Source organism: Acomys russatus, chromosome 1 (assembly GCF_903995435.1).
Source record: "Acomys russatus chromosome 1, mAcoRus1.1, whole genome shotgun sequence".
Classification (NCBI taxonomy): domain Eukaryota; kingdom Metazoa; phylum Chordata; class Mammalia; order Rodentia; family Muridae; genus Acomys; species Acomys russatus.
This window is the reverse complement of record NC_067137.1, coordinates 102,950,610-102,961,690: the sequence shown is the minus strand read 5'-3', so window position 1 is coordinate 102,961,690 and position 11,081 is coordinate 102,950,610. Positions and strand designations below refer to the sequence as shown.

At 37.2% G+C, this 11,081-nt stretch overlaps 1 pseudogene; it reads right to left on the bottom strand.

Annotated features, from left to right (window-relative positions):
• Positions 1 to 5,507: 5,507 nt before the first annotated feature.
• On the bottom strand, positions 5,508 to 6,780 carry LOC127192621 (pre-mRNA-splicing factor SLU7-like; annotated as a pseudogene).
• Between the last annotated feature and the right edge of the window lie 4,301 nt (positions 6,781 to 11,081).

Sequence of the window (11,081 nt, the reverse complement as noted above, 5' to 3'; positions counted from 1 at the left end):
AACCAAAGGGACTAAATTTCAAAATATATTTTAAAAAGTAGATTATTAACTGTTCTTCACGCACATTAAAAAATAATATACTAACAGTTCACCACAGCAGTACAATTATCAGTGTAATTTCTGTTGCATAAAATGCAGATTTCTCTGTACACTGTGTTTCATAAATAGTCCAAAGAGAAGTTTGAAATCAAATTGTTATAGACTTGCTTTATTATTCAATGACCAAAAGAAGAGCAAGATTTGACAAGAATGAAGTATGGTAAATTTTAAGACAAACCACAGAAGTTTCTTGCTGAGAACGAGATAGTTGATATATTCCAGATTTTGCTCAAAGTAACTTTGACTTTGTTTTTATGTGCACTTGTGTAAAATAACATGATTGTGCATTAGAACAATGACATCCAACAAGTTATCTCATAAAAGTCAGGCAAATATTGCAATAGTGATTATATATCATTGACAGATTCCAGTTTACAGTCTGTCTATATTCACATCTTATGCTTTGAAACCTTCATTGCTAATAAAAAGGAAACACATCTTTTTAGGAAATGATACTCGTTTTTGATGGTCTGTAACACAGTAAGAATTCAACCCCACTCTCATCTAGTGAAAACAAGGACTGCATGATGCTTCCACAAACATAGATTCTGTAAAAGTATGGTGTAAGCTTTAAACCATGGTAAAAATTTAACATTTAAATAACACTATTTTTTTTACTATGATCTTTTATTTAGTTGTTTCTTCTGAGAATTTTTACATATTGTATTTTCTTAAGCCTCTCCTCAAATGCTTAATTCCTTCCAGCAGTCAAATAAATAAATATGCATAAATGAAAAGAGCAGCTTTAGCCCAATGTGATCATTTCTTACCTACTTTGAAGCAACATTTCTCTGTTGTTTTGTTTCCTGAATGTTAGAAATTACTTCACCATCAACATAGAATGACCAAAAAGCAAAACCTAAAAAGATAAAGCAGATGGTTTTTTCACTTCAGTAATCAAACACCTTTCCTCCTTTCTCTGTAGTGTGAACTGAATATATCTATTAAAATTTAATCTTAGTAATATTTTATTTTTTATCATTTATTCTTGTTACATCTCAATGGTTATCCCATCCCTGTATCTTCCCATTCCTCCCTCCCTCCCATTTTCCCCTTATTCCCCTCCCCTATGACTGTGACTGAGGGGGACTTCCTCCCCCTTTATATGCTCATAGGATATCAAGTCTCTTCTTGGTAGCCTGCTATCCTTCCTCTGAGTGCCACCAACTTTCCCCCTCCAACTGGGAATAGGGCTTCCTCAAGACCCAGCTATTCCACTCCTTGGAATACCCAGAAAGATGTTCCAGCACACAACAAGAAAATTTGCTCAACCATGTTCATAGCAGCGTTATTCATAATAGTCAGATCATGGAAACAGGTTAAGTGTCCCTCAGTAGAAGAATGGATAAAGAAACTGTGGTATATTTACACTATGGGATACTACTCAGCTATTAAAAACAAGTAATTCCAGAAATTTGTGGACAAATGGATTGAGCTAGAAATGATCATAATGAGTGAGTTAACCCAGAAGCAGAAAGAGTCAAATGGTATATACTCACTTATATCTGCATACTAACCCAAGGGGCATGTCCCATGAAAGCCTTCACTTACCAGGAAACTGGGACAGAGGGGAGGACATCCTATTGGGATTCTAGATGAGAGAAGTATGGAAGAACAGCAAAGTAGAAGGGTCCAGATGGTCCTAGAAACTTAGTAATATTTTAATCCCAAAATATCAATTTTTGCTTGCTTCTGTGTTTGTCATGAATTACAGTATGTTTAAGAATACTGTGGGCCATGTGCCTTCAGTCTAGGTCTTTGTAATTTAGCTATTCCAAATAAGGGCACATAAAGTGAGCAAGGCAGAGGCAATTAAGCGTTTCTAAGATCACTGGGGACCATTTCGTGATTTTTGCTGGAAATATAATGAGTATCAATAGCTACAAATGTCTCTGCTAAAAATGTGACTTCTGCATCAAGTGCTAATTGATTCTTAGAATTTAGTAAAGAATTACTAATATCCTGATTAAAATTTCAGCAAACATTTTTCTCAAGAAGATGTACAAATGACCAACAAGAATTTTTGAAGATGGATAAACCTTTGTTCAATAGGGAAACTTAATCCCAAACCATGATGAATACCCCTTAATATCTATGATAAAAAATGAGAAGCAATAACAACTGTTGGTAAGAGTCTGTATAAATTATAAATTTGGAATTTCTTTTGAGAAAGTAAAATGAGGCAGACATTTTTAAATTACCTACTAATTTTTCAAAGGGTCTAAACATTGAGACATTTAATTGACACTTCAGCTCTTCAAGACAAAAACTAATAATAATAAAATATCTACTCAAAGATAAGAGCTCAAAATATTAATGGAAATGACTCATATAACTTGCAAGGAATGTCAATGGACATACAGGATGTGTATTGTATTCAATAGAAATTAGTTATCATTAAAAGAATTTATGTATAATAAAAATTATTTATTTGTAAAAAATTATTTATATTCAGTAAATAAATACTACATAAATGTATTTTAACATATATTGCTAAGTTTAAAAAGGCAGTCAGTCATTAATGAGCATATATAAAACATTCAGTATAAACAAATAGTATTATAAAGTAATTAATATTATTAAGTAAGTAAGTAGACTCACTCCTAGGGACTAGTGAGTCTCTTCTCTATGGATAATAAGATGTCTTTGTGGATCCTAAAAGAATTCTAAAACTCAGTTTATAATGGCTGAGTAACTATGAACACTGAACTCTCAAGTATATAAACTAAAGAGGTAATTTTAAGATTTCTAAATTTTAGTTTAGAAGTGACAACCATATTAACACCTACATATGTTAACATAACATTTGTTATGCACACCAAAAATGATTGGTATACATTATAAAATTTTATTATGTCACTGTCATACATGCATCTTGAAATGATTACATTTGAACTTTTAACAGGAGAATGTAATTCAGAAATTAACAGTGGTGAGCTTAGAGGTGAATGATATAGGAATTGTGTTTGGTATGAATAAATAATCAAATTTCAGTAATATTGTGTTGTTATTAGATGTTACCTGTGAGAGTGGCTAAATTTTGGTCTTGAGCATTTGTAGCAGCAGCTAGTGGTATTTCATGAACTTCTTCTATGTGTCATTTATGATACTAGCTACTTTGACTCAATAATCAACTACAGTATCTCATTAACACTATGGACAAACACCCATCTTTCATACCATGATTGAGTTGTTGTAATACAATGGTAAGTAAGACATTATTAGCAAATGCTCTGGACAAATAGAACAATTTTTGATGTCTATTTAAAATTTACTACATGTGTATATTCTAAGTCCTTGATAATCTTATTTCATTTTTTAAAACAATCAAAATTGTTGTCACTGCCTTGATGTTGTATTTTTTTTAGCCTTTTTTTTTATTAATTTATTCTTGTTACATCTCAATGTTTATCCCATCCCTTGTATCCTCCCATTCCTCCCCCCCCCCAGTTTCCCATTATTCCCCTCCCCTATGACTGTTCTTGAGGGGGATTACCTCCCCCTGTATATTCTCATAGGGTATCAAGTCTCTTCTTGGCTACCAGCTGTCCTTCCTCTGAGTGCCACCAGGTCTCTCCCTCCAGGGGACATGGTCAAATGTGAGGCACCATAGTATGTGAGAAAGTCATATCACACTCTCCACTCAACTGTGGAGAATGTTCTGACCATTGGCTAGATCTGGGTAGGGGTTTAAAGTTTACCTCCTGTATTGTCCTTGGCTGGTGCCTTAGTTTGAGCGGGACCCCTGGGCCCAAATCTGCCTATCATATTGTTTGCACCTTTGGAGCATTTTAAGGAAGTAAAAAGTCAATTAAGTGCTTTGCTTTCATTTATCTATCTATCTGTCTATCTATCTATCTATCTATCATTTATTTTGCAACTTGACACAGCTAGGATAATTTGGAAAGACAGATTCTTAGGTGAGAAATCCCTCCATAATATGGGCTGGTAGACAAGACAGTATGGTCTAATAGGCAAGATAGTCTTTAGCTTGTTTGTTTGTTTGTTTATTATTGACATGAAAGAATCCAGCTCCTTGAAGGTAGTGACAACCTTAGAAAGGCAGTCCTTATTACATAATGAAGCAGTCTGAGCAAGTCATGAGGAAAAACCAAATGAGCAGCACCCCTTCACAGCTTTTTCTTCAGTTCCTGCCTACAACTGTGTTCATGCAGCGACTTACTCCGATGATGGTCTGTAATGTAGAAATGTAAGTTAAATGAACCCTCTCTTCTCCAAATTGATTTTATTTATTATATTTTATCACAGATATAGAAACTCTAAAACACTTGCAATTCAGCTTCCAGTGTTTGCATGCATGGGACTCGTTATTGCTGTAGCTGAAGAGTTTCATAAGGTGTAGGTTAGGATTGTTCTTCCCATGGATCATAATGATTACTTCAAATAAACTTACAAATGTCTTCTAGATAAGTTTTAAAATGCATCCAGGACTTCCAAAGGCTTCACTGGAGTCAATTTAGATAATTGAGACATATTTAAAAGATCTTTAAAACATACTCAAATAATTATTGATTATTTGTAACTAATTAAAACATTTTGAAGATTTTTATTGTCTATTGATTGATTATATATGACTCAATGTAATTATGTAGCTCAGAGGAAGGCATGAAAATTTCTATGATATATAGTGCAAGAAGTCTCCTAAGGCCAATGCATTAGGTTGGATTTCTAGATCACTGAATGTAGATATTTCACTGTTCAAGAAATAGGCTGTGCACTTCTGATGGTTTGGAGAGCCTTAGAGCTGAATAGAATCCAAGAGAAAAATTAATGTGATGGACTTTAATTGTAGGAAAGCAGGGTCATGAACTTTGCTTAGATAATGTGCCCATATAATAATTAACTCTTAGAAATGATCATATAATATGATTATATTAAAGGATGCCGGATAAATGTCAAATGGAAGTTGTGTTTTTTAACATCTAAATGTAAATAGATTTATTATTTGGATTACGGGGAACAATAGATATTTACATGCTCGATAGATTTCCTTCTAGTGATGCAGATGAACCAGATTATATGTTGTCATTGGCCTTTAAAACCAAGAAAACCTTAGGAGGCAAAAAACAAATGCCACAAAATAACTGCAGTTATGGATTTAAATTACTAGTGATGTCACTACTGGAATTGCTAGTAATTTAAGAACTGGCGCTTTGGCTTTGAGAGTACCTACACGGGCGCTGCTATTATATAAGGGACCAGAAGACTGACAGCACACAGCTGGAGACCTAACTATGAGCAGGTGACTTTTAAAATCTTTTTATTTATTTTAATTTGATACCATCTTGCTTTGCAGCCTAGCACAGCCTCAAACTCATTTTGGGACAACACTTTGTGTAGTGTAGGTTAGTCTCAAACTTGCTATATAGCTGAGCGTGGCGTTTGCCTCATTTCCTGAGTGCTAAGACCACAGGTGTAGACCACCACGATTGGCTGACCTTGAACTCTTGATCCCCCATGCCGCTACCATGCCTGGAGTACTCCACATAGTCTGGGCTAACAACAGCTTAGCCAGAGGAGCATCCAAGTGTTCTTGGCCACCAAAAATTTCCAGGATGCTTTCTTTCTGCTGTTCCTTGAAGTCTTCTCTTTTTGACTTTGAAGGATGTAAAGAACAGCTCTAGTTTTGTAGGATCTGCCTGGAGATGCACTTCAGATCCCTTACTGTAGTCTTTCCAAGCAAACAGTTGTGTCTGAGCCATTGAAATGGTATCTCCTGTGAGGCAGACAATATTATCTCCAACATAACGCATTTCATCAGGTTTCTTTCCTGCACTGGCATAAGGATTCTCTCTCATTGCTCTAGTTTTTGGATCATGATAGGCAGAATTTGGATCTAAATTTCTTAGATATTTTGCAATGTCTTCATGAATCTGAGGTTCTGAACAGTAATGTGTCTCTTAGGGTAGACATTTTGCCCAAACATGTCAATATCGTTCTGTATATTTGTCTTCATCCTCATCTTCACTGTTATGATACTTTTCCATCTGAGATTTAGGTTCCTCTACTCCTCACTGGTATTTTGGAGAACTAGCCTGCTCCACTAATTTTTCAGAGGCTAAGTCTTCTTGCAGTTTCTGAGCCGTCAATGTTTATTTTGCCAGATCAACTTTGGCGTACAACAATCTTCACGTACTCATCGGGATTGCAGCTGTTTCAGCAGTTTCTCTTCCCGCCATAGTTGGATGTCAGCTGAGGCTGAATGTGCTCATCTGGAGTTATGTTAGTGCTCATGTATTTACCTCCAACCTAACTTGGCCTCTCAAAGCAATCTTTCTTGTGTTTCATGGCCCCACAATTTTCAGTACCTTTGTGGTACTTGGTAGTTATAGAATTCTCCTTCACTCCTCTCTTCTACCACTCCCCAGATGAACTGAATTGTTTCTTCTTCTCGGGCTGTGCTCTCTGATGCTTTAAAGTGGGTCTTTTTGATGGGTCAATGTACCATGGAACTGAAGAAATATACTGAGGATTATGAGGGTTGATAACATTTCCCTGTGCATCAACTTCTGCAATAGCATTGCCCAGTTTTCTCTGTTCTTCTAGTTCTTTCTTTTTCCTCCAGTCTTCTCTGGTCATTTTCTTTGGCTCATCTGAACTCATCTCTTTTGACTCTGACAGGGGTGTGGCATTAACCTTACCAACAGCTGCCACTGACATGATGACCCGGCTTTCTCTGCTAATGTTCTTCATTTGAGCCATTCCTCCATCCATGCTAGACATGTACTTCTCTTCCATCTATCCCATGATGAGGAGTCTCCTTCTCTTTTCTTCTCCAGTCTCTCCTTCCAAACGGATGTTCTTTAAGTTAAGTTTGTTTATTTTTGATTTATTCATTTAACATCACAATTGTAGACCCCTCCCTTATCTCCTCCTGGTCCCACCCTTATACCTTTTCTCCTCTCCACCTACCCCAGCCCTCCAAAAGGGGGAGCCCAACCTATCATGTCTCATCAGGATAGCCTGCATCATCTTCCTCTGTGGACAGGCAAGACCAACTGCCAGGGTGAAGTGATCAATGAGTAGGCAACAGGGTCTGTGTCAGAGGCAGTCCCTACTCCCCATATTATGGGACTTACCTGGAGGCTTTGCTGCCTATCTGCATCTGAGCACGGGGTCTAGTTCCTCTCTATGCATGGTCCTTAGTTGGTGCATCAGTCTCTGAAGTTACCCCTGGTCCCAGAATTTTTGTCTCTGTTGTTCTTCTTGTGTAGCTTCTGTCTCCATCATGTCCTTCTGTCCCCCAACTCTTCCCAAATCACACTGCGATCTGCCCCAAACTTTGTCTGTGAGTCTCAGCATCTGCTTCAATCCCTTGCTGGGTGGAATCATTTGGAAAACCTGTATGGTAGGCTCCCATCCTGTTCCCTCTCTTCAAGCACTTCTGGTGTTTATTTTAGTTGCCCTACTGAATGAAAGTTAAACATCCTTACTAGACTCTTCCTTGTTATTTAGTTTCTTTAGTTGTGGGGATTGTAGTGTGGTTGTGCTTATTTTGTATTATATGTTTAATATCTACTTATAAGTGAGTATATACCATGCATATCTTTCTGGGTCTGGGTTACCTCACTCAGGGTGTTCTTTTCTAGTTCTATCCATTTGCCTGTAATTTTCAAGATTCTTTGTTTTTAATAGCTGCCTAGTGTATCATTGTTTATATGTACAAAATGGCAGCCTTCACCAACCCTATATCTGACAGAGAACTGATATTCAAAATATATAAAGAATTCAAGAAACTAGACAACAACAAACAAAATAACCTTATTAAAAAATAGGCACAGAGATAAATGATAATTCTCATCAGAGAAATTTTTGATGGCCCAGAAGCACATCAAAAAATGTTCAACATCCTTAGTTATCAGAAAAGTGTAAATATAAATGACTCAAGATTTCATTTTACAACCATCAGAAGGTACATGCTAATGAGGGTTTGTAGCAAGGGAAACACTCCTCTATTGCTGGTGGAGTTACTTTGGAAATCTTTTTCAGGATATTTTATCCTACTATGAACTGTGAAAATATGTTTCTAATTGAGATATGGCTCACTCTTTGATCCTAGAACTTTCTGTTTACTGTAAACAAGTACTTGTGGTTTGGGCTCAGCCCTAACACACACCTTTAATCCAACAGCTTTCTATAAATAGGATTAAATAAAATTAACCCTAAATCAAGATGTGGATCAAGCAACCAGCTGGCAGGGATTAAACATAAAGGAGTGACATTGAGTTGAGGGGTATTTCAGACAATGTGGAGAACAAAGAAGGGCTTTTTTCTATAGGGACATGAGCTGAGCAGAAAGAAACTTTTTTTCTTCTGGGACATGACCTGAATAGGAAGAGTTTTTTTTTATTCTGTGATATTGGCTGAATAGGAAGTTTTACTAGGTGCTTTCTCTGCCTTTCTGAGCTGGTAGGCTTTCACCTCAGCTTCTGGCTCCTGAGTCTTCATTGGCAAAATAAAACAATTGTGTTTTATGCTTTTAAAACAACAGAAATAAATTAGGTTGATTCTCAGAAAATTGGGAATATATCTCCCCCAAGACTCATCAATACCACTCCTGTGCATATACCTAAAAAGATGTTCCACCATACCACAAGGACACTTGTTCATAGCAGCTTTGTATGTAAGAGCCAGAAGCTGAAAACAACATAGTTGTCCTTCAACTGAAGAATAAAGAAAATGTGGTACATTTAAACAATGGAATATTACTCAGCTATTAAAAGTAACATGAAATTTTTAGGGAAATGGGTGGAAAGTATCATCCTCAGTGATTTAACACAGAATAAGAAAGACAGAAAAATATGGTATGTGCTCACCCATAAGTGGATATTTTTACTAAAGTACAGGATAACTGTACTATAAATCTCAGACCCAAAGAAGTTAAATAACAAGGAGGCCCCAAGGAAGAACACCTGAATCTTACTTAGGGGAAGTTGAATGGGTATGGGGGCATTGGATAGAGGAATGGAACTGGGTGGAAGAGATGGTGAGAGGGGAGCAAGAGCAATCTAGTGGAGGAAGGATGGAGGGAGAGTTTACTGGGAGATTAAACTGCAATTGGTGAGGGGGGTATGTGGCATCTATGGAAAGAGCTTAGGCCCTAGTACAATGGAAATTTCCAGGAATCTATGAAGGTGGCCCTAGCTAAGAAACCTAACTTAGGAAGATATGGATGGAACCTTGAAAGGAAATTTCCAGTAAAGAGAAACAATCTTCCAATTGTAGACCCAAAATATGTCCTGCTTACATGATTGATGCAGGTGTAAAGATGGAGAAGATTGAGAGAAAGGCTAACCAATGACTGCCCCAGCTTGAGTCCCATGCCACAAGTCTGACATTTATTTTTAATTTAGTGTTAAAAATTATTTACTTTATATCCCAATTGTACTCCCTCCATCATCTCCTCCTGGTACCACCCCCCTCGCCTCTTCCTTCATATTCTCCTCCCCTAGTCCTCAGAGAGGGAGAGCCTTACTCCCCTATCAACTGACCCCAATCTATCAGCACTCATCAAGAATCCCTACATTGTAATGCACCCCACCAGAGAGAAGTGATCAAATGCAGGCAACAGAGCCCATGTCAGGGATAGGTCCTGCTCCTCTCATAGTGAACCTATATGGAGACTGAGCAGGTTATCAGCTACATCTGAGTAGGGGCCTACGTCCTCTCCATGCATAGTCCTTATTTGGTGCATCAGTCACCACCGCACATCCCCACCACCTGGGCGCAGATTTGTTGGCTCTGTGGATCTTCTCATAGAGCTCCTGTCCCCTCTGGGCCCTTATTAATGATATTTTGCTTGAATACTTGAAGACAGGAACCTAGCATAACCCTAATCTGAGTGGCTTCACCCAGCAACTGATGGAAACAGAAGGAGAGACCCACAGCCATTAGAAAGACGTAAGGGAATACAGTGGAATAGGGGAAGGAAGAATTGAAGGAGCCAGAGACATCAAGGACACCACAAAAAAAGAAAAAAAAAAAAAAACGTACACACACAGACTTAACTGTCAAACAGAGAGCATGCATGGAACAGACTTTGGCCCCATGGATATAAGTAACATTTGGACACCTTTGTATTCATGTGGGACTTCTAACAGCAGGTGCAGGGGCTGTTTCTGACTCTGTTGTCTGCTTTTCCCCTAACTGGTCTGCCTTGTCTAGCCACAATAGGAGAAGATGTGCCTAGTGCTACTGCAACTTGATATGCCAAGGAGGGTTGACATCAATGGGAGTACTCTTCTGAGGAGAGAGGAAGACTGGAGGATTGAAGAGAAGTGAGGAAAGTAGGAAGTTCTGGGAAGAGAAGAAGGAGAGGATGCTGTAATTGGGATGTATTAATTAATTAATTAAAAATCAATGAAAATATCTCGAAGGTTAAATAATCAATTAATTGAAATCAAACTTTCCTTTAACGCAATTTTTACAAGGCCTTTCTTAAGATTTCTTCATTTTATAGTACTAAAATTCTTTCAGTGTTACACAATGTCATCTGTATTGCAATTGGCAAATTATGTTAACCAGTATTTTGGAAACTCTGAGCTAAGGAGACAACTCCTCTGGTCCAGTTCTCCTAGGAATATGCCACAAAATTATACAACTGGTAAACCGAATCCTGACATGACCCAGGAAAATAAAGTGCCAATGAGTAGGAACACAGATCAAAATATCATCTACTTAAGAGGGCTTCACAATGGAATATCCTGCCTGCTCTATGTGAAAAGAGGGTTGCTCTTAAAGGGCTCTGAGAAAGTCTTGAGCTTTAAATTATATAGTGCAATCTAATAGTAGGCATAGAAGGAAACATTTAAAATATTTTGATGAAACAAACAAACATTTAAAGAAGCACCTAAAATGTGTCACATTTATTGAAGTGTATTAAATACATTGACACTATTTTTTTTCATCTATAGACAATAGAAAATATACATAATTTTTTATCTCTTGAATGAAGATAAATT